Source organism: Palaemon carinicauda, chromosome 10 (assembly GCF_036898095.1).
Source record: "Palaemon carinicauda isolate YSFRI2023 chromosome 10, ASM3689809v2, whole genome shotgun sequence".
Classification (NCBI taxonomy): Eukaryota; Metazoa; Arthropoda; class Malacostraca; order Decapoda; family Palaemonidae; genus Palaemon; species Palaemon carinicauda.
The window spans coordinates 133,559,804-133,578,846 of record NC_090734.1 but is presented as its reverse complement, the minus strand read 5'-3'; the positions used below and the strand labels follow the sequence as shown (position 1 = coordinate 133,578,846).

Sequence of the window (19,043 nt, the reverse complement as noted above, 5' to 3'; positions counted from 1 at the left end):
TATAATTTATATATATATATATATATATATCGATGTTTCGTTGTTTAGCAGTTAACTTTCACTGTGACCTCACCCCAAAATTTCTAGGATTCTGGCAATATGCCAGCAACATGTATCCTCCAACATGTATCCTCGTACTTTCGAGTTACCACGTTAAGTTTCTCTATCCTTTTCATTCCCACAATTGCCTTTGATGACACCAAATGTGTGCCAAAGTAATTTTAGAATGTACTGTATAATGGCGGCGGGGGGGGGGGGGAGCAAATTCTTTTAAATAGATTTGATACATGTCAACTGCGCTCGATCACTGCCCCTCTCCCACCAATGTTTAGACCAACCTGAAGATATTAAGGCTTTCAAGAAGGAACCAAAGAATTTCTTGTTTTCTAAGCGCTTCCATAATGGGGATTTGACAATAAACACTGAATATGCTATGTGATAAACTAATTACCTAACAATGCTTATGATAAACAATCATGTAGGTCATTTAGGGCGCGGGTTCCCCGTGTGATAGAAAGTATAATAAGTAATAAAGTCAACCCTGACATTCGCAGGACTGAGGGTAGTCAATAACTACAACGATTGACTTATTGGATATCCAGTGTAATTAACCTTTCCCCAAAACTGCTCGATAGCTGGCGTTTTTCTATATATATATATATATATATATATATATATATAATCCTACGTATAAGACTGCTTAAACTGCCAATATAACCTTGTATTGAGAGTGGGAACAAGATACCACGGTATTGAACGATTAAAGTTATATAAATATATAAAAAATGATTCAACAGTTCAGTATTCATAAAATTTTCAGATAAACATTTACCCAAAAAAAAGAAAGAAAAAATGCTTGGCAACAAAATGTTGCATTTCCACAAAACTAAATCTTGCCTAATTAAAAATCAAGAAACTGATTGCCCCATTCCTACTGTACAATCAAACTGGTTACAGCTGGTTACATAAGGGTCCGAAGTGTTACTGTCCTCAGCGGGCATCATGTCCTCAGTGGGTCCTACCCGCTGAGGCTAAACATGTTATATAGGAAAAATGCCGCCACCAGGCTATGTTGAGTTAGGAAAAATGTCCCCACCAGGCTATGTTGAGTTAGGAAAAATGTCCCCACCAGGCTATGTTGAGTTAGGAAAAATGCCCCCACCAGGCTATGTTGAGTTAGGAAAAATGCCCCCACCAGGCTATGTTGAGTTAGGAAAAATGTCCCCACCAGGCTATGTTGAGTTAGGAAAAATGCCCCCACCAGGCTATGTTGAGTTAGGAAAAATGCCCCCACCAGGCTATGTTGAGTTAGGAAAAATGTCCCCACCTGGCTATGTTGAGTTAGGAAAAATGTCCCCACCAGGCTATGTTGAGTTAAGAAAAATGTCCCCACCAGGCTATGTTGAGTTAGGAAAAATGCCCCCACCAGGCTATGTTGAGTTAGGAAAAATGTCCCCACCAGGCTATGTTGAGTTAGGAAAAATGTCCCCACCAGGCTATGTTGAGTTAGGAAAAATGTCCCCACCAGGCTATGTTGAGTTAGGAAAAATGTCCCCACCAGGCTATGTTGAGTTAGGAAAAATGTCCCCACCAGGCTATGTTGAGTTAGGAAAAATGTCCCCACCAGGCTATGTTGAGTTAGGAAAAATGTCCCCACCAGGCTATGTTGAGTTAGGAAAAATGTCCCCACCAGGCTATGTTGAGTTAGGAAAAATGCCCCCACCAGGCTATGTTGAGTTAGGAAAAATGCCCCCACCAGGCTATGTTGAGTTAGGAAAAATGCCCCCACCAGGCTATGTTGAGTTAGGAAAAATGCCCCCACCAGGCTATGTTGAGTTAGGAAAAATGTCCCCACCAGGCTATGTTGAGTTAGGAAAAATGTCCCCACCAGGCTATGTTGAGTTAGGAAAAATGTCCCCACCAGGCTATGTTGAGTTAGGAAAAATGTCCCCACCAGGCTATGTTGAGTTAGGAAAAATGTCCCCACCAGGCTATGTTGAGTTAGGAAAAATGCCCCCACCAGGCTATGTTGAGTTAGGAAAAATGTCCCCACCAGGCTATGTTGAGTTAGGAAAAATGTCCCCACCAGGCTATGTTGAGTTAGGAAAAATGTCCCCACCAGGCTATGTTGAGTTAAGAAAAATGTCCCCACCAGGCTATGTTGAGTTAGGAAAAATGTCCCCACCAGGCTATGTTGAGTTAGGAAAAATTTCCCCACCAGGCTATGTTGAGTTAAGAAAAATGCCCCCACCAGGCTATGTTGACTTAGTGAATGGGGTCTCCCCTGCCATGTCCCTTTCAGACAATGGAGCCATTTGTCAGACATGATAATTGGTAATAACATGACAACTTCACTCACGAATGTATGCCGAACGATAACATTAGCAACGTTACCAATGATACACAGTGTTACTAACGATGACTCGGATTGTTAAGGTAATATTACCGGTTACACAATATATAAATAGTACAAAAAGGGTACAGAACCTAACAAACCCACCTAACCTAACCTAGTAGTTGACAGGTCACAAAACTCACGTATATACTGGGAATGTTAAAATAAGCAACGTTACCAATGATACACAGTGTTAACAACATTACAAAGGCATTGCTAATGGTAGCAATGCTACGGTAATATTATCATGTATATTTTAATGAATTGTTCCATACACACTTTACACAATATATAAAAAGGTAAAAAAGGGGTGTTGGTCACCCCTGCATATTTCCTATATAACATGTTTGGCCTCAGTGAGTAGGTGCCCGCTGAGGACAGTAGCACTTTAGGTACTGTTGGGTTACATAAGACTCAAAAGCTGACTTACATTAGGAAATTGACGGAATATAAAATATATTCTTCGGTCAATTACAATTCTATCGTCTACGTAAAATAAAACCGTCAAAATACAGCACAGTACCTTGACGAAGAAGGTGACATTAATTTTTTTGTAACTTCAAAATTAGAAACTGTATAATCATTTAAAACACTTCAACCTTTATTCACCTTCAAAACAGAAATCATCTCAACACCTTACGGACTACAGAATTGCAAGAGCCTCTTGCTTAGCCCACAATGGCCAGGCAATCTACAACAACAACAACAACACGCTTCGTTAAAAGAAAAAAAAAAACCTCCTTGCAGCACGTTTTTTGGCTGGTTTCAGGCCATTAAAATTTCATTTCATCTCGATGTCTGGTTTTGAAATTAAAACAGCTGCCATTTGTCAGAATCGAGCAGAAAGTACGACTAAAATTTGCATGGGCATTTTGCGCACTCACAACTTCAAGCCTCGGTTACCAGTGAAATATAGCAATTACCTTTGAAATATAGTATGTAATTACCTATGAATATATTAATTATTTTATCACTCTGGCCTATGCCTTACCTTCAAGAAACTTATAATCGTAGAAAACCGGGTGAAAATGTCCCACAGCTGAGCAGCAATTTATTTTCGGCTCACGTCCTGTTCTGTGTTGCACTTTGGTGTTGTACTCCATAGAATGGGACGATGGTTTTCTTCTTCTTCTTTGTAGGAAATCTAGCCCAATCACGATGGCTCTTTTCCGCAACCCATACCTCTCAGCCAATCACAAGTCTCTACCATGAAAATCTATATTTTGATTGGCTGAAAGTTTCCAGTTCTGAAGTCTTTCACTGTTTTGAATCGAAATGAGATTTCGAAAGTACCTTTACAACAATTACGTTGTAGATCGTTAGAGTTTTCAATATACAAAAAAAATGTGCATACAGAAAAAATAATAACAGATAGATTAACAATAGTTAAAATTCCGATATAAAGAAAATGGGAAATTAAGAGGAAAGTAATTTTATTTTGCTACTAAATTACGTCATTTGATATCAATTGCGGGGTTAAGGATCATTACTCTTGGGACGTCATTGAAAGGTATCTTAATTACACAATGTGATTGACAGGTAGGTCAACCATAATTATCCTTTTTTCCATAAAAAAAATGATTCATTTCGCATATTATTATTATTATTATTATTATTATTATTAGTAGTAGTAGTAGTAGTAGTAGTAGTAGTAGTAGTAGTAGTAGTAGTAGTTAAACAACATCCCTAGTTGGATAAGCAGGATGTTAGAAGCTCGAGGCTCCAACAAGGAAAATAGCCCAGTGAGAAAAGAAATTATTATTATTATTATTATTATTACTATTATTATTATTATTACAAGCTAAACTATAACCCTAGTAGGAAAAGCACGATGTTATAAGCCCAAGGGCTCCAACTAGGAAAAATAGCCGAGTTAGGAAAGGAAACAAAGAAATAAATAAACGATATAAGAAGAAATGAATAATCAGAATAAAATACTTTAAAAACATTAAACAGCATTAAAACATATATTTCATATATAAACTATAAAAAAAGACATGTCAGCCTGATCAACATAAAAACATTTGCTGCAAGTTTGAACTTCTGAAGTTCCACCGATTCAACTACCCGATTAGGAAGACCATTCCACAACTTGGTCACAGCTGGAATAAAACTTCTAGAATACTGTGTAACTCGAAATGATATACACATATATACAAATAAACCTATAGGATTCACCCAAACGCCTCATCCCTAGCTCACAAGGATGGTGAGCTTGCAGACACTACAAGAAACTATTCAGCTTGAGCGGGTCTCAAACCCAGTCCAAAAGCTTGCCAGGCTGGGACGTTTCCAATAGGCTACCACAGCCGTTAAAAAGGCTCTTCATACTGGAGTAATAGGATTGTGGAGTCCTTGGGCTTATAGCAGCCTGCTTTTCCAACTAGGAGTGTAGATTAGCCAATAATAATAATAATAATAATAATAATAATAATAATAATAATAATAATGGAACCGTCCCAGCCTTGCAATCTGTTGGACGGGAGTTCACGACCCGCTCAAGTTCCATAGTTTCTTTAGTGTCTGCAACCTCACCATCCTTGTGACTAGTGATTAGGGGAGGGGGTGTCTTGAGAGCCTATAGTTTACCTGCTGAATCATCAGCATCCATTACCTGGCCCTCCCTGGTCCTAGCTCGATGTAGAGGTTGCAGACACTTACAAGAAACGAAGGAGTTTAAGCTTGTCTCGAACTCCCTTCTAACAGATTGTTAGACAGGGAAGTTTTTAATGTTGTTGCTCTTCTTAGAATATTTTATTTTTCCTTGTTCCCTTTCCTCACTTAGCTATTTTCCCTGTTGGAGCCCCTGGGCTTATAGCATCCTGCTTTTCCAACTAGTCTTGTAGCTTAGCAAGTAATAATAATAATAATAATAATAATAATAATAATAATAATAATAATAATAGCACGGGTTGTAGATACTTTTTTACCAATAACACGCATGTCTTGTAATTTGATAATCTCAAACAGACAAATAATAACAACGGTAAATTGAATCTGTAAAGCATTTTCAAGTTAAACTTGTACTGCACGTTATGAATGGCCTATAATTTCCATGTTCGTGTCCTCTGTCTCGGGTTGAAGCGCCCGGCTGAAGGGCTTCTCCCCTCTTACATTTTCCAGGACAATTGACACTCTCTCTCTCTCTCTCTCTCTCTCTCTCTCTCTCTCTCTCTCTCAGATATTTCGCTTTTATGTATAATTCTTCACTACCACGCGCGATTCTTCTCTCTCTCTCTCTCTCTCTCTCTCTCTCTCTCTCTCTTCACAGACATTAGATTATTAGTTAGCCCGTCGCAGATTGCCTGACAAGGGCTGCTACAATTTACACCCAGTTAATTACTTCACTTTACTTTAAAGGTCCTATCATTGGTAGTTCTGCTTTGCTGGACTTTGCTCACTTATAAAAGTGGCAATAAAGTTATCTCGAAATACCTAGAAATTTCTGTTGGCAGAGAACCAGTGCTCTACACGACCCTACAACTTTATAGACTATATTTGCATTGCGATCCACGGTTTTCCGAATATAGTTAGAAATGATTTATGGCCCGTATGAATTTCTCAACGCTGAGTCTAGCTGTCGTTATAACGTTATCATCATCATTAACATCTCCTCCCACGCTTATTGACGCAAAGGGCCTCAGTTAGATTTCGCCAATCGTCTCTACCTTGAGCTTTTAATTCAATACTTCTCCATTTATCATCTACTTCACGCCTCATTGTCCTCAGCCATGGAGGCCTGGGTCTTTCAACTCTTCTAATGCCTTGTGGAGCCCAGCTGAATGTTTGGTGAACTAATCTCTCTTGGGGAGTGCGAAGAGCATGCCCAAACCATCTCCACATAACGTTATATAGATATAGGATTAATTATTGGTTGATTGTCACATATAATACGTGGCTTAGATGTATAATTTTTCTCTGAAATGGCTTAATCGAAGCCACATTTAAGAACATTTAGTCGAACTGAAGCATTTGTGCTTGTTATCTATTATTATTATTATTATTATTATCATTATTATTATTATTATTAGCTAAGCTACAACCCTAGTTGGAAAAGCAAGATGCTATAAGCCCAAGGGCTCCAACAGGGAAAAATAGCCCAGAGAGGAAAGGAAATAAGGAAATAAATAAACGATATAAGAATTAATAAAAATCTAAAATAAAATATAATAAAAAAACATTAGAAGAGTTGGAATACCCAGACCTACATGGCCGAGGACTATGAAGCGTGAAGTAGATGATGAATGGAGAAGTATTGATTTTAAAACTCAAGATAGAGACGACTGGAGAAATCTAACCGAGGGCCTTTGCGTCAATAGGCATAGGAGGAAATAGAGAAATATGACGGGAAAGGAAGTAAAGAAAATAAATTTTCTCTAATTAACAAATTTTAAGTGTCCTACAAAGCACTAGAAAAGTTGGAAGACCTAGATGTACATGGGTGAGAACTATGAAGCGTGAAGTAGATGATGAATGGAGAAATACTGATTTTAAAGCTCAAGACAGAGACGACTGGCGAAATCTAACCGAGGCCCTTTGCGTTAATAGGCGTAGGAGGAGATGATGATGATCCTGCGTACTTGGCAGGAAATTATGGATGACCTTAAAGATGCTATGTCAGTCTGCAGTATGAAAATAAGCATAAAAATTTAATTTTAAATGCCCACTTGATAGTTGTTTCTGTTGTTGTTGTTGTTGTTGTTGAACAGGCTGACATGAGTCTTTTTATAATTTATATATGAAATATCAGTTTTAATGTTCTTAATGTTTTTAAAGTATCTTATTTTAATTGTTTATTATTTCTTATATCGTTTATTTATTTCCTTATTTCCTTTCCTCGTTGGGCTATTTTTTCTTGTTGTAGCCCTTGGGCTTATAGCATCTTGCTTTTCAAGCTAAGGTTGTAGCTTAGCTAGTAATAATAATAATAATAATAATAATAATAATTAATAATAATAATAATAATAATAATAATAATAATAATAATAATAATAATAATAATAATAATCATAATAATAATAATAAATAAGTCTCCATCCCACTAATTTCACCAACTCATCAACCCCAAAAACGTTACCAGAGGCAAATCTTAAAACAAAAAATAATCTACCTATCAAAACGTTTAATCCTAAAACATACTAAATATAAAAGATCACTGGATCAGAATAAAGCTACTCGAACTCTTAATCGATTAATGTAAAACTGTTTAAAACCTCAATTAATATTATGAAAAAATCTAAAGACTATTTTACGGGCGATTCACATCGGCCCTCGTTGCAAGAGAAATGAGCGGTTGAAATCACTGACGCGTCGAATGCCAGAGAATATTGTTTGATATAGTTGGGACCAGCGTAAAAAATTTGGCTTTAGTCATTTGGTTTATAGTTACTGTTGGGGAATTTTTTTCCCAGCATAATTCAGTCCATTGTGAAACTGGATACTTTGTTCGAAGATTAATCGTTGTATTTTTTCACTGTTTGTAATTATTTGTGTAGAATTGACATATGAGTTTTTTTAATTACCATTTTGTAATCTCTCTCTCTCTCTCTCTCTCTCTCTCTCTCTCTCTCTCTCTCTCACACACACACATAATGATACAATTAGCAAGATCAAATAACAGATGAAGAATAAGAGTGTACTTGTTTATTACGTATCCATACGGAGGGCTGTGACTGTGTGCAGCCCCTAATCTTTAACATGCTCCGCCCACAAGCATCGTGATTGGACGCCACTTGATTGGTCTTTGCTCTGGCGTGGCTCGCTTCACTTACAAATTAACATTATTTCATTCCTCCTCTGTTCTGGGAAGCGGTACATGGATGTGTTGCACCCGCCAGTCTTATGAGTCACTATCAAAGTATCATAATTTATTATAATCTGTTTTATTACTATTATGTTTACATGAATCACCTCTAAGATGGTGGCGAACAGTTACTATGCTTGTGGGCGGAGCATATGAAAGATGAGGGGCTGCATTCAGTAGCTTCCTCTTCACCTCTTCGAAGGTGGCGAACAGTTACGATCATTGTGGGCGGAGCTTATCAAAGAGGAGGGACTGCACCCAAAAAAAAAAAAAAAACTAATATAAAACTCATTTCCAAAAAGGAAAAAAAAATTAAGAAATTAAACTTGTCAAAGGTATGTCAATTAAGATGATGATAAAGACATTATAAAAGTACATTAGCAAATAATTATAAGGTAAGGCAACCCAAATGTTAGATAAAACAGTAAAGACGAAAAAAGAGACACAGGCAGCAACAATACAAAGCTGTTTTTAAGGAACAGGATATTGTCAAACAAGATAGAACTAAGAAAACATCAAGTGGTTCCTTAGGTTACAATGAACCTTACAATGCCTGTAGAGTGGGTCTCGAACACCCGGCCAACATATTGCCAAGCAAGGACGTTTCCTATAAGCTACCACAAAAAGTATATTTGTCTGTTTTGAAATAGAAACTAATTATAATCTAGGTATTAAAAGTATATTTACGTTGAAGCAGGGGCTGCGTGAAATCAGTTGATGAAATCTGCTGAAAAAATTTATTTTACTGATGAAATATAAAGGATTATTACCTCCAGACAATAATCATAATTTTGTATTATTCTCATTACAAAAGTTAGCTTTCAAAATCAATTATTATAATACTTTTGCATACAAAACTATTAATACTTTATATAACATAATGGACAACGACACAGTTTACCTTTAATACAATTCAGAATACATTCAACCTGACGTGAACATTTATTCGATGTACCAATTTAAATGAACAATATTACTTCATTCACGATTATACATGATGGTAAATAAACTTTTATTTTTTATTTTTCGCTATACAACTATTTTGAGAACGTGAACAAATCTAATTTTTCATCAACATACATTTGGATATTAATATATATTGATCATTTACAACAAAAATATAAGTTTTCTAATAAGCTTTCATATGTATATATGGTCAGTCTCTAGGGCATTGTCCTACTCGATAGGGCAATGTCACTGTCCCTTGCCCCTGCCATTCATGAGTGGCCTTTAAACCTTTAGTTTATTCCCAGGCACTGGTATCTTTATTGAGACTTAATGATTTGTTTAATAGCTTCCCTCGACTATTTTGAAGTATAACTTTTCACAGAAGCTCAAAAACTTATTCCACTGAAAATAGGCATTCTATGAGAGAGAGAGAGAGAGAGAGAGAGAGAGAGAGTCCAACGAACTGAGGGCCATATTCCTCAGACATCAAAACAATATGACAAAGAGAGAGAGAGAGAGAGAGAGAGAGAGAGAGAGAGAAGTCCAACGAACTGAGGGCCATATTCCTCAAACATCAAAACAATATGACAGAGAGAGAGAGAGAGAGAGAGAGAGAGAGAGAGAAGTCCAACGAATTGAGGGCTATATTCCTCAAACATCAAAACAAGAGAGAGAGAGAGAGAGAGAGAGAGAGAGAGAGAGAGAAGTCCAACGAACTGAGGGCCATATTCCTCAAACATCAAAACAATATGACAAAGAGAGAGAGAGAGAGAGAGAGAGAGAGAGAGAGAAGTCCAACGAACTGAGGGCCATATTCCTCAAACATCAAAACATTATGACAAAGAGAGAGAGAGAGAGAGAGAGAGAGAGAGAGAGAAGTCCAACGAATTGAGGGCTATATTCCTCAAACATCAAAACAAGAGAGAGAGAGAGAGAGAGAGAGAGAGAGAGAGAAGTCCAACGAACTGAGGGCCATATTCCTCAAACATCAAAACAATATGACAAAGAGAGAGAGAGAGAGAGAGAGAGAGAGAGAGAGTCCAACGAACTGAGGGCCATATTCCTCAAACATCAAAACAATATGACAAAGAGAGAGAGAGAGAGAGAGAGAGAGAGAGAAGTCCAACGAATTGAGGGCTATATTCCTCAAACATCAAAACAAGAGAGAGAGAGAGAGAGAGAGAGAGAGAGGTCCAACGAATTGAGGGCTATATTCCTCAAACATCAAAACAAGAGAGAGAGAGAGAGAGAGAGAGAGAGAGAGAGAGAAGTCCAACGAATTGAGGGCTATATTCCTCAAACATCAAAACAAGAGAAATGAGAGAGAGAGAGAGAGAGAGAGAGAGAGAGAAGTCCAACGAATTGAGGGCTATATTCCTCAAACATCAAAACAATATGACAAAGAGAGAGAGAGAGAGAGAGAGAGAGAGAGAGAGAAGTCCAACGAATTGAGGGCCATATTCCTCAAACATCAAAACAATATATATATATATATATATATATAGAGAGAGAGAGAGAGAGAGAGAGAGAGATGTCACACACGCAATAGTTTGAGCTATGCCACATAATTATTCGTATCGACTTCCCCTCCACGTTTTGGGATCGATAAGAATATAATTTAATTCGAGCGATGAATGAATATTTATACGGTATGAATTGCAAATCACTTTCGAATTAATCCGATGCAATTTTTGAAACAGAATTCCAATTCTCCTGTCATTGACGTCATTGAAAATGTCTGTGATTGAAAAAGTAAACGGACAGTAGGTGTAGATTTTTTTTTGCAAAATTTATAAAAAATTTATATGCTTTCTGAAATTTTAATATATTAAAATAAGATAGTATCTACGGAGTAAATAAGTAGTTAATGTTAAAACTAATATTAGCGTTTCTTCACATTTTCTTTCAATGATTTATAAAATATCTTCTCTATATTTATTGAAAGTTTGATTTATTAGAATGAGATAGCATCTAGTGGTATGTAAGTAGCTAATTTAGAAATAAATTATTTTCATTATTTTTTCTTTTGAGTATGAACAGTAACGTAAATATGGAAGGGGTAGGGGTCTTTTTTGAAATGCCACCCCCACTCTCCAAGAAGGGCCCTCCAAGAGAGGGACGCCTCCAGAAGAGGGGGCCCTCCAGGAGAAGGGGGCCTCCAAGAGAGGGGGCCTTCAAGAGAGGGGGCCTCCAAGAGAGGAGGGGCCTCCAATAGAGGTGGCCTACGAGAGAAGGGGGCCTCCAATAGAGGTGGCCTACGAGAGACGGGGCCTCCAAGAGAGGAGGGGCCTCCAATAGAGGTGGCCTACGAGAGAAGGGGGCCTCCAATAGAGGTGGCCTACGAGAGAAGGGGGCCTCCAATAGAGGTGGCCTACGAGAGAAGGGGGCCTCCAATAGAGGTGGCCTACGAGAGACGGGGGCCTCCAATAGAGGTGGCCTACGAGAGAAGGGGGCCTCCAATAGAGGTGGCCTACGAGAGACGGGGGCCTCCAATAGAGGTGGCCTACGAGAGAAGGGGGCCTCCAATAGAGGTGGCCTAAGAGAGAAGGGGGCCTCCAATAGAGGTGGCCTACGAGAGACGGGGCCTCCAAGAGAGGAGGGGCCTCCAATAGAGGTGGCCTACGAGAGAAGGGGGCCTCCAATAGAGGTGGCCTACGAGAGAAGGGGGCCTCCAATAGAGGTGGCCTACGAGAGACGGGGGCCTCCAATAGAGGTGGCCTACGAGAGAAGGGGGCCTCCAATAGAGGTGGCCTAAGAGAGAAGGGGGCCTCCAATAGAGGTGGCCTACAAGAGAGGGGGCCTCCAAGAGAGGGGGCCTTCAAGAGAGGGGGCCTCCAAGAGAGGGGGCCTTCAAGAGAGGGGGCCTCCAAGAGAGGAGGGGCCTCCAATAGAGGTGGCCTACGAGAGAAGGGGGCCTCCAATAGAGGTGGCCTACGAGAGACGGGGGCCTCCAAGAGAGGGGGCCTTCAAGAGAGGGGGCCTCCAAGAGAGGAGGGGCCTCCAATAGAGGTGGCCTACGAGAGAAGGGGGCCTCCAATAGAGGTGGCCTACGAGAGAAGGGGGCCTCCAATAGAGGTGGCCTACGAGAGACGGGGCCTCCAAGAGAGGAGGGGCCTCCAATAGAGGTGGCCTACGAGAGAAGGGGGCCTCCAATAGAGGTGGCCTACGAGAGACGGGGGCCTCCAAGAGAGGAGGGGCCTCCAATAGAGGTGGCCTACGAGAGAAGGGGGCCTCCAATAGAGGTGGCCTACGAGAGACGGGGCCTCCAAGAGAGGAGGGGCCTCCAATAGAGGTGGCCTACGAGAGAAGGGGGCCTCCAATAGAGGTGGCCTACGAGAGACGGGGCCTCCAAGAGAGGAGGGGCCTCCAATAGAGGTGGCCTACGAGAGAAGGGGGCCTCCAATAGAGGTGGCCTACGAGAGACGGGGCCTCCAAGAGAGGAGGGGCCTCCAATAGAGGTGGCCTACGAGAGAAGGGGGCCTCCAATAGAGGTGGCCTACGAGAGACGGGGGCCTCCAATAGAGGTGGCCTACGAGAGAAGGGGGCCTCCAATAGAGGTGGCCTACAAGAGAGGGGGCCTCCAAGAGAGGGGGCCTTCAAGAGAGGGGGCCTCCAAGAGAGGGGGCCTTCAAGAGAGGGGGCCTCCAAGAGAGGAGGGGCCTCCAATAGAGGTGGCCTACGAGAGAAGGGGGCCTCCAATAGAGGTGGCCTACGAGAGACGGGGGCCTCCAAGAGAGGGGGCCTTCAAGAGAGGGGGCCTCCAAGAGAGGAGGGGCCTCCAATAGAGGTGGCCTACGAGAGAAGGGGGCCTCCAATAGAGGTGGCCTACGAGAGAAGGGGGCCTCCAATAGAGGTGGCCTACGAGAGACGGGGCCTCCAAGAGAGGAGGGGCCTCCAATAGAGGTGGCCTACGAGAGAAGGGGGCCTCCAATAGAGGTGGCCTACGAGAGACGGGGGCCTCCAAGAGAGGGGGCCTTCAAGAGAGGGGGCCTCCAAGAGAGGAGGGGCCTCCAATAGAGGTGGCCTACGAGAGAAGGGGGCCTCCAATAGAGGTGGCCTACGAGAGAAGGGGGCCTCCAATAGAGGTGGCCTACGAGAGACGGGGGCCTCCAAGAGAGGGGGCCTTCAAGAGAGGGGGCCTCCAAGAGAGGAGGGGCCTCCAATAGAGGTGGCCTACGAGAGAAGGGGGCCTCCAATAGAGGTGGCCTACGAGAGAAGGGGGCCTCCAATAGAGGTGGCCTACGAGAGACGGGGCCTCCAAGAGAGGAGGGGCCTCCAATAGAGGTGGCCTACGAGAGAAGGGGGCCTCCAATAGAGGTGGCCTACGAGAGAGGGGGCCTCCAAGAGAGGAGGGGCCTCCAATAGAGGTGGCCTACGAGAGAAGGGGGCCTCCAATAGAGGTGGCCTACGAGAGAGGGGGCCTCCAAGAGAGGAGGGGCCTCCAATAGAGGTGGCCTACGAGAGAAGGGGGCCTCCAATAGAGGTGGCCTACGAGAGAAGGGGGCCTCCAATAGAGGTGGCCTACGAGAGAAGGGGGCCTCCAATAGAGGTGGCCTACGAGAGACGGGGCCTCCAAGAGAGGAGGGGCCTCCAATAGAGGTGGCCTACGAGAGAAGGGGGCCTCCAATAGAGGTGGCCTACGAGAGACGGGGGCCTCCAAGAGAGGGGGCCTTCAAGAGAGGGGGCCTCCAATAGAGGTGGCCTACGAGAGACGGGGCCTCCAAGAGAGGAGGGGCCTCCAATAGAGGTGGCCTACGAGAGAAGGGGGCCTCCAATAGAGGTGGCCTACGAGAGAAGGGGGCCTCCAATAGAGGTGGCCTACGAGAGAAGGGGGCCTCCAATAGAGGTGGCCTACGAGAGACGGGGGCCTCCAATAGAGGTGGCCTACGAGAGAGGGGGCCTCCAAGAGAGGTGGCCTACGAGAGACGGGGGCCTCCAAGAGAGGAGGGGCCTCCAATAGAGGTGGCCTACGAGAGAAGGGGGCCTCCAATAGAGGTGGCCTACGAGAGACGGGGCCTCCAAGAGAGGAGGGGCCTCCAATAGAGGTGGCCTACGAGAGAAGGGGGCCTCCAATAGAGGTGGCCTACGAGAGAAGGGGGCCTCCAATAGAGGTGGCCTACGAGAGAAGGGGGCCTCCAATAGAGGTGGCCTACGAGAGACGGGGGCCTCCAAGAGAGGAGGGGCCTCCAATAGAGGTGGCCTACGAGAAAGGGGGCCTCCAATAGAGGTGGCCTACGAGAGACGGGGCCTCCAAGAGAGGAGGGGCCTCCAATAGAGGTGGCCTACGAGAGAAGGGGGCCTCCAATAGAGGTGGCCTACGAGAGAAGGGGGCCTCCAATAGAGGTGGCCTACGAGAGACGGGGGCCTCCAAGAGAGGGGGCCTTCAAGAGAGGGGGCCTCCAAGAGAGGAGGGGCCTCCAATAGAGGTGGCCTACGAGAGAAGGGGGCCTCCAATAGAGGTGGCCTACGAGAGACGGGGCCTCCAAGAGAGGAGGGGCCTCCAATAGAGGTGGCCTACGAGAGAAGGGGGCCTCCAATAGAGGTGGCCTACGAGAGAAGGGGGCCTCCAATAGAGGTGGCCTACGAGAGACGGGGCCTCCAAGAGAGGAGGGGCCTCCAATAGAGGTGGCCTACGAGAGAAGGGGGCCTCCAATAGAGGTGGCCTACGAGAGACGGGGGCCTCCAAGAGAGGGGGCCTTCAAGAGAGGGGGCCTCCAAGAGAGGAGGGGCCTCCAATAGAGGTGGCCTACGAGAGAAGGGGGCCTCCAATAGAGGTGGCCTACGAGAGACGGGGCCTCCAAGAGAGGAGGGGCCTCCAATAGAGGTGGCCTACGAGAGAAGGGGGGCCTCCAATAGAGGTGGCCTACGAGAGAAGGGGGCCTCCAATAGAGGTGGCCTACGAGAGACGGGGCCTCCAAGAGAGGAGGGGCCTCCAATAGAGGTGGCCTACGAGAGAAGGGGGCCTCCAATAGAGGTGGCCTACGAGAGAAGGGGGCCTCCAATAGAGGTGGCCTACGAGAGAAGGGGGCCTCCAATAGAGGTGGCCTACGAGAGACGGGGCCTCCAAGAGAGGAGGGGCCTCCAATAGAGGTGGCCTACGAGAGAAGGGGGCCTCCAATAGAGGTGGCCTACGAGAGAAGGGGGCCTCCAATAGAGGTGGCCTACGAGAGACGGGGGCCTCCAAGAGAGGGGTCCTTCAAGAGAGGGGGCCTCCAAGAGAGGAGGGGCCTCCAATAGAGGTGGCCTACGAGAGAAGGGGGCCTCCAATAGAGGTGGCCTACGAGAGACGGGGCCTCCAAGAGAGGAGGGGCCTCCAAGAGAGGAGGGGCCTCCAATAGAGGTGGCCTACGAGAGAAGGGGGGCCTCCAATAGAGGTGGCCTACGAGAGAAGGGGGCCTCCAATAGAGGTGGCCTACGAGAGACGGGGCCTCCAAGAGAGGAGGGGCCTCCAATAGAGGTGGCCTACGAGAGAAGGGGGCCTCCAATAGAGGTGGCCTACGAGAGAAGGGGGCCTCCAATAGAGGTGGCCTACGAGAGACGGGGCCTCCAAGAGAGGAGGGGCCTCCAATAGAGGTGGCCTACGAGAGAAGGGGGCCTCCAATAGAGGTGGCCTACGAGAGAGGGGGCCTCCAAGAGAGGAGGGGCCTCCAATAGAGGTGGCCTACGAGAGAAGGGGGCCTCCAATAGAGGTGGCCTACGAGAGAGGGGGCCTCCAAGAGAGGAGGGGCCTCCAATAGAGGTGGCCTACGAGAGAAGGGGGCCTCCAATAGAGGTGGCCTACGAGAGAAGGGGGCCTACGAGAGAAGGGGGCCTCCAATAGAGGTGGCCTACGAGAGACGGGGCCTCCAAGAGAGGAGGGGCCTCCAATAGAGGTGGCCTACGAGAGAAGGGGGCCTCCAATAGAGGTGGCCTACGAGAGAAGGGGGCCTCCAATAGAGGTGGCCTACGAGAGAAGGGGGCCTCCAATAGAGGTGGCCTACGAGAGAAGGGGGCCTCCAATAGAGGTGGCCTACGAGAGAGGGGGCCTCCAAGAGAGGAGGGGCCTCCAATAGAGGTGGCCTACGAGAGAAGGGGGCCTCCAATAGAGGTGGCCTACGAGAGAGGGGGCCTCCAAGAGAGGAGGGGCCTCCAAGAGAGGAGGGGCCTCCAATAGAGGTGGCCTACGAGAGAAGGGGGCCTCCAATAGAGGTGGCCTACGAGAGAAGGGGGCCTCCAATAGAGGTGGCCTACGAGAGAAGGGGGCCTCCAATAGAGGTGGCCTACGAGAGACGGGGCCTCCAAGAGAGGAGGGGCCTCCAATAGAGGTGGCCTACGAGAGAAGGGGGCCTCCAATAGAGGTGGCCTACGAGAGAAGGGGGCCTCCAATAGAGGTGGCCTACGAGAGACGGGGGCCTCCAATAGAGGTGGCCTACGAGAGAGGGGGCCTCCAAGAGAGGAGGGGCCTCCAATAGAGGTGGCCTACGAGAGAAGGGGGCCTCCAATAGAGGTGGCCTACGAGAGAAGGGGGCCTCCAATAGAGGTGGCCTACGAGAGAAGGGGGCCTCCAATAGAGGTGGCCTACGAGAGACGGGGGCCTCCAAGAGAGGAGGGGCCTCCAATAGAGGTGGCCTACGAGAGAAGGGGGCCTCCAATAGAGGTGGCCTACGAGAGACGGGGGGCCTCCAATAGAGGTGGCCTACGAGAGAAGGGGGGCCTCCAATAGAGGTGGCCTACGAGAGAAGGGGGCCTCCAATAGAGGTGGCCTACGAGAGAGGGGGCCTCCAAGAGAGGAGGGGCCTCCAATAGAGGTGGCCTACGAGAGAAGGGGGCCTCCAATAGAGGTGGCCTACGAGAGAGGGGGCCTCCAAGAGAGGAGGGGCCTCCAATAGAGGTGGCCTACGAGAGAAGGGGGCCTCCAATAGAGGTGGCCTACGAGAGAAGGGGGCCTCCAATAGAGGTGGCCTACGAGAGAAGGGGGCCTCCAATAGAGGTGGCCTACGAGAGACGGGGGCCTCCAAGAGAGGAGGGGCCTCCAATAGAGGTGGCCTACGAGAGACGGGGGCCTCCAAGAGAGGAGGGGCCTCCAATAGAGGTGGCCTACGAGAGAAGGGGGCCTCCAATAGAGGTGGCCTACGAGAGAAGGGGGCCTCCAATAGAGGTGGCCTACGAGAGACGGGGGCCTCCAAGAGAGGGGGCCTTCAAGAGAGGGGGCCTCCAAGAGAGGAGGGGCCTCCAATAGAGGTGGCCTACGAGAGAAGGGGGCCTCCAATAGAGGTGGCCTACGAGAGAAGGGGGCCTCCAATAGAGGTGGCCTACGAGAGACGGGGCCTCCAAGAGAGGAGGGGCCTCCAATAGAGGTGGCCTACGAGAGAAGGGGGCCTCCAATAGAGGTGGCCTACGAGAGAAGGGGGCCTCCAATAGAGGTGGCCTACGAGAGACGGGGCCTCCAAGAGAGGAGGGGCCTCCAATAGAGGTGGCCTACGAGAGAAGGGGGCCTCCAATAGAGGTGGCCTACGAGAGAAGGGGGCCTCCAATAGAGGTGGCCTACGAGAGACGGGGGCCTCCAAGAGAGGGGTCCTTCAAGAGAGGGGGCCTCCAAGAGAGGAGGGGCCTCCAATAGAGGTGGCCTACGAGAGAAGGGGGCCTCCAATAGAGGTGGCCTACGAGAGACGGGGGCCTCCAAGAGAGGGGGCCTTCAAGAGAGGGGGCCTCCAAGAGAGGAGGGGCCTCCAATAGAGGTGGCCTACGAGAGAAGGGGGCCTCCAATAGAGGTGGCCTACGAGAGAAGGGGGCCTCCAATAGAGGTGGCCTACGAGAGACGGGGCCTCCAAGAGAGGAGGGGCCTCCAATAGAGGTGGCCTACGAGAGAAGGGGGCCTCCAATAGAGGTGGCCTACGAGAGACGGGGGCCTCCAAGAGAGGGGCTCCTCCAAGAAAGGAAGGGCCTCCAATAGAGGAGGGCCTCAAAGGGAAGGGCTCCTCCAAGAAAGGACGGGGCAACAAGAAAGGAACGGCCTCTAAGAGAGGGAGTCTCCAAGAAAGGGGGGCCTTCAATGCAGGTCAGAAAATAAAAGAATGTAAGTATACATTTAAAATTGCCATCAACTCGCCAGGGGGAGGGCATCTTTACTAACTAGCCCAACCCCAGGTCCCCAAATCTCTAGCTACACCCCCAGAGTATGAATGATTTGCCTTTGATTCTCCGCAATTGGCCTCAGATAAACCCCAGTCAATCCTTCAAGCTCTTGCTATCTATATCAAATATTTTGGATTTATAAAATAATATTTGTTATATATATTAAGTATATATAATGTTTTATATATACCATTCAGCTTTCTGACCAGCTTTAAAACCCACCTTAGTGCCCATCTACAGCTGGGTGGAGAGGTGAGCTCAGGGCCAAATAGGTATATACAATGACACTCGTGCAAAATCATGAATGTAAATGTATGTGCATTATACACATACACCACAGTGGAATGTAATTTATAACCTCATTTGCCTTCATAATGATAATCGTTTCTCTGGGGAGAGAAGCACTCACATAAATGAATCCACTTCTGCCATTTCGCATTAATATGAGAGCCGGACCTCAGTCCCTCCAGAGATGGGGTTCAAGAATAGAGCCATTTCTCTGCATTAAAGATTACTCTCTTCTTTTGTTTTCGAGATAAATTCTCTCTCTCTCTCTCTCTCTCTCTCTCTCTCTCTCTCAGATATTTCGCTTTTATGTATATATTTCTTACTACCACGTGCCATTCTCTCTCTCTCTCTCTCTCTCTCTCTCTCTCTGAGATTTCGCTTTTATGTATATATTTCTTACTACCACGTGCGATTCTTCTCTCTCTCTCTCTCTCTCTCTCTCTCTCTCTGATATTTCGTTGTATTATCTCTCTCTCTTTCTCTCTCTCTGATATT

General features: G+C 46.2%; 1 long non-coding RNA gene across 1 annotated transcript in view; it reads right to left on the bottom strand.

Moving 5' to 3' along the window:
* The window catches only part of LOC137648491 (uncharacterized), a 47,958-nt gene extending 44,422 nt beyond the window's left edge, over positions 1-3,536 (bottom strand). The window contains exon 1 of the long non-coding RNA XR_011045638.1: positions 3,387-3,536. This is a non-coding gene — a long non-coding RNA (uncharacterized lncRNA). The remainder of the gene's footprint in view (positions 1-3,386) is intronic.
* Between the last annotated feature and the right edge of the window lie 15,507 nt (positions 3,537-19,043).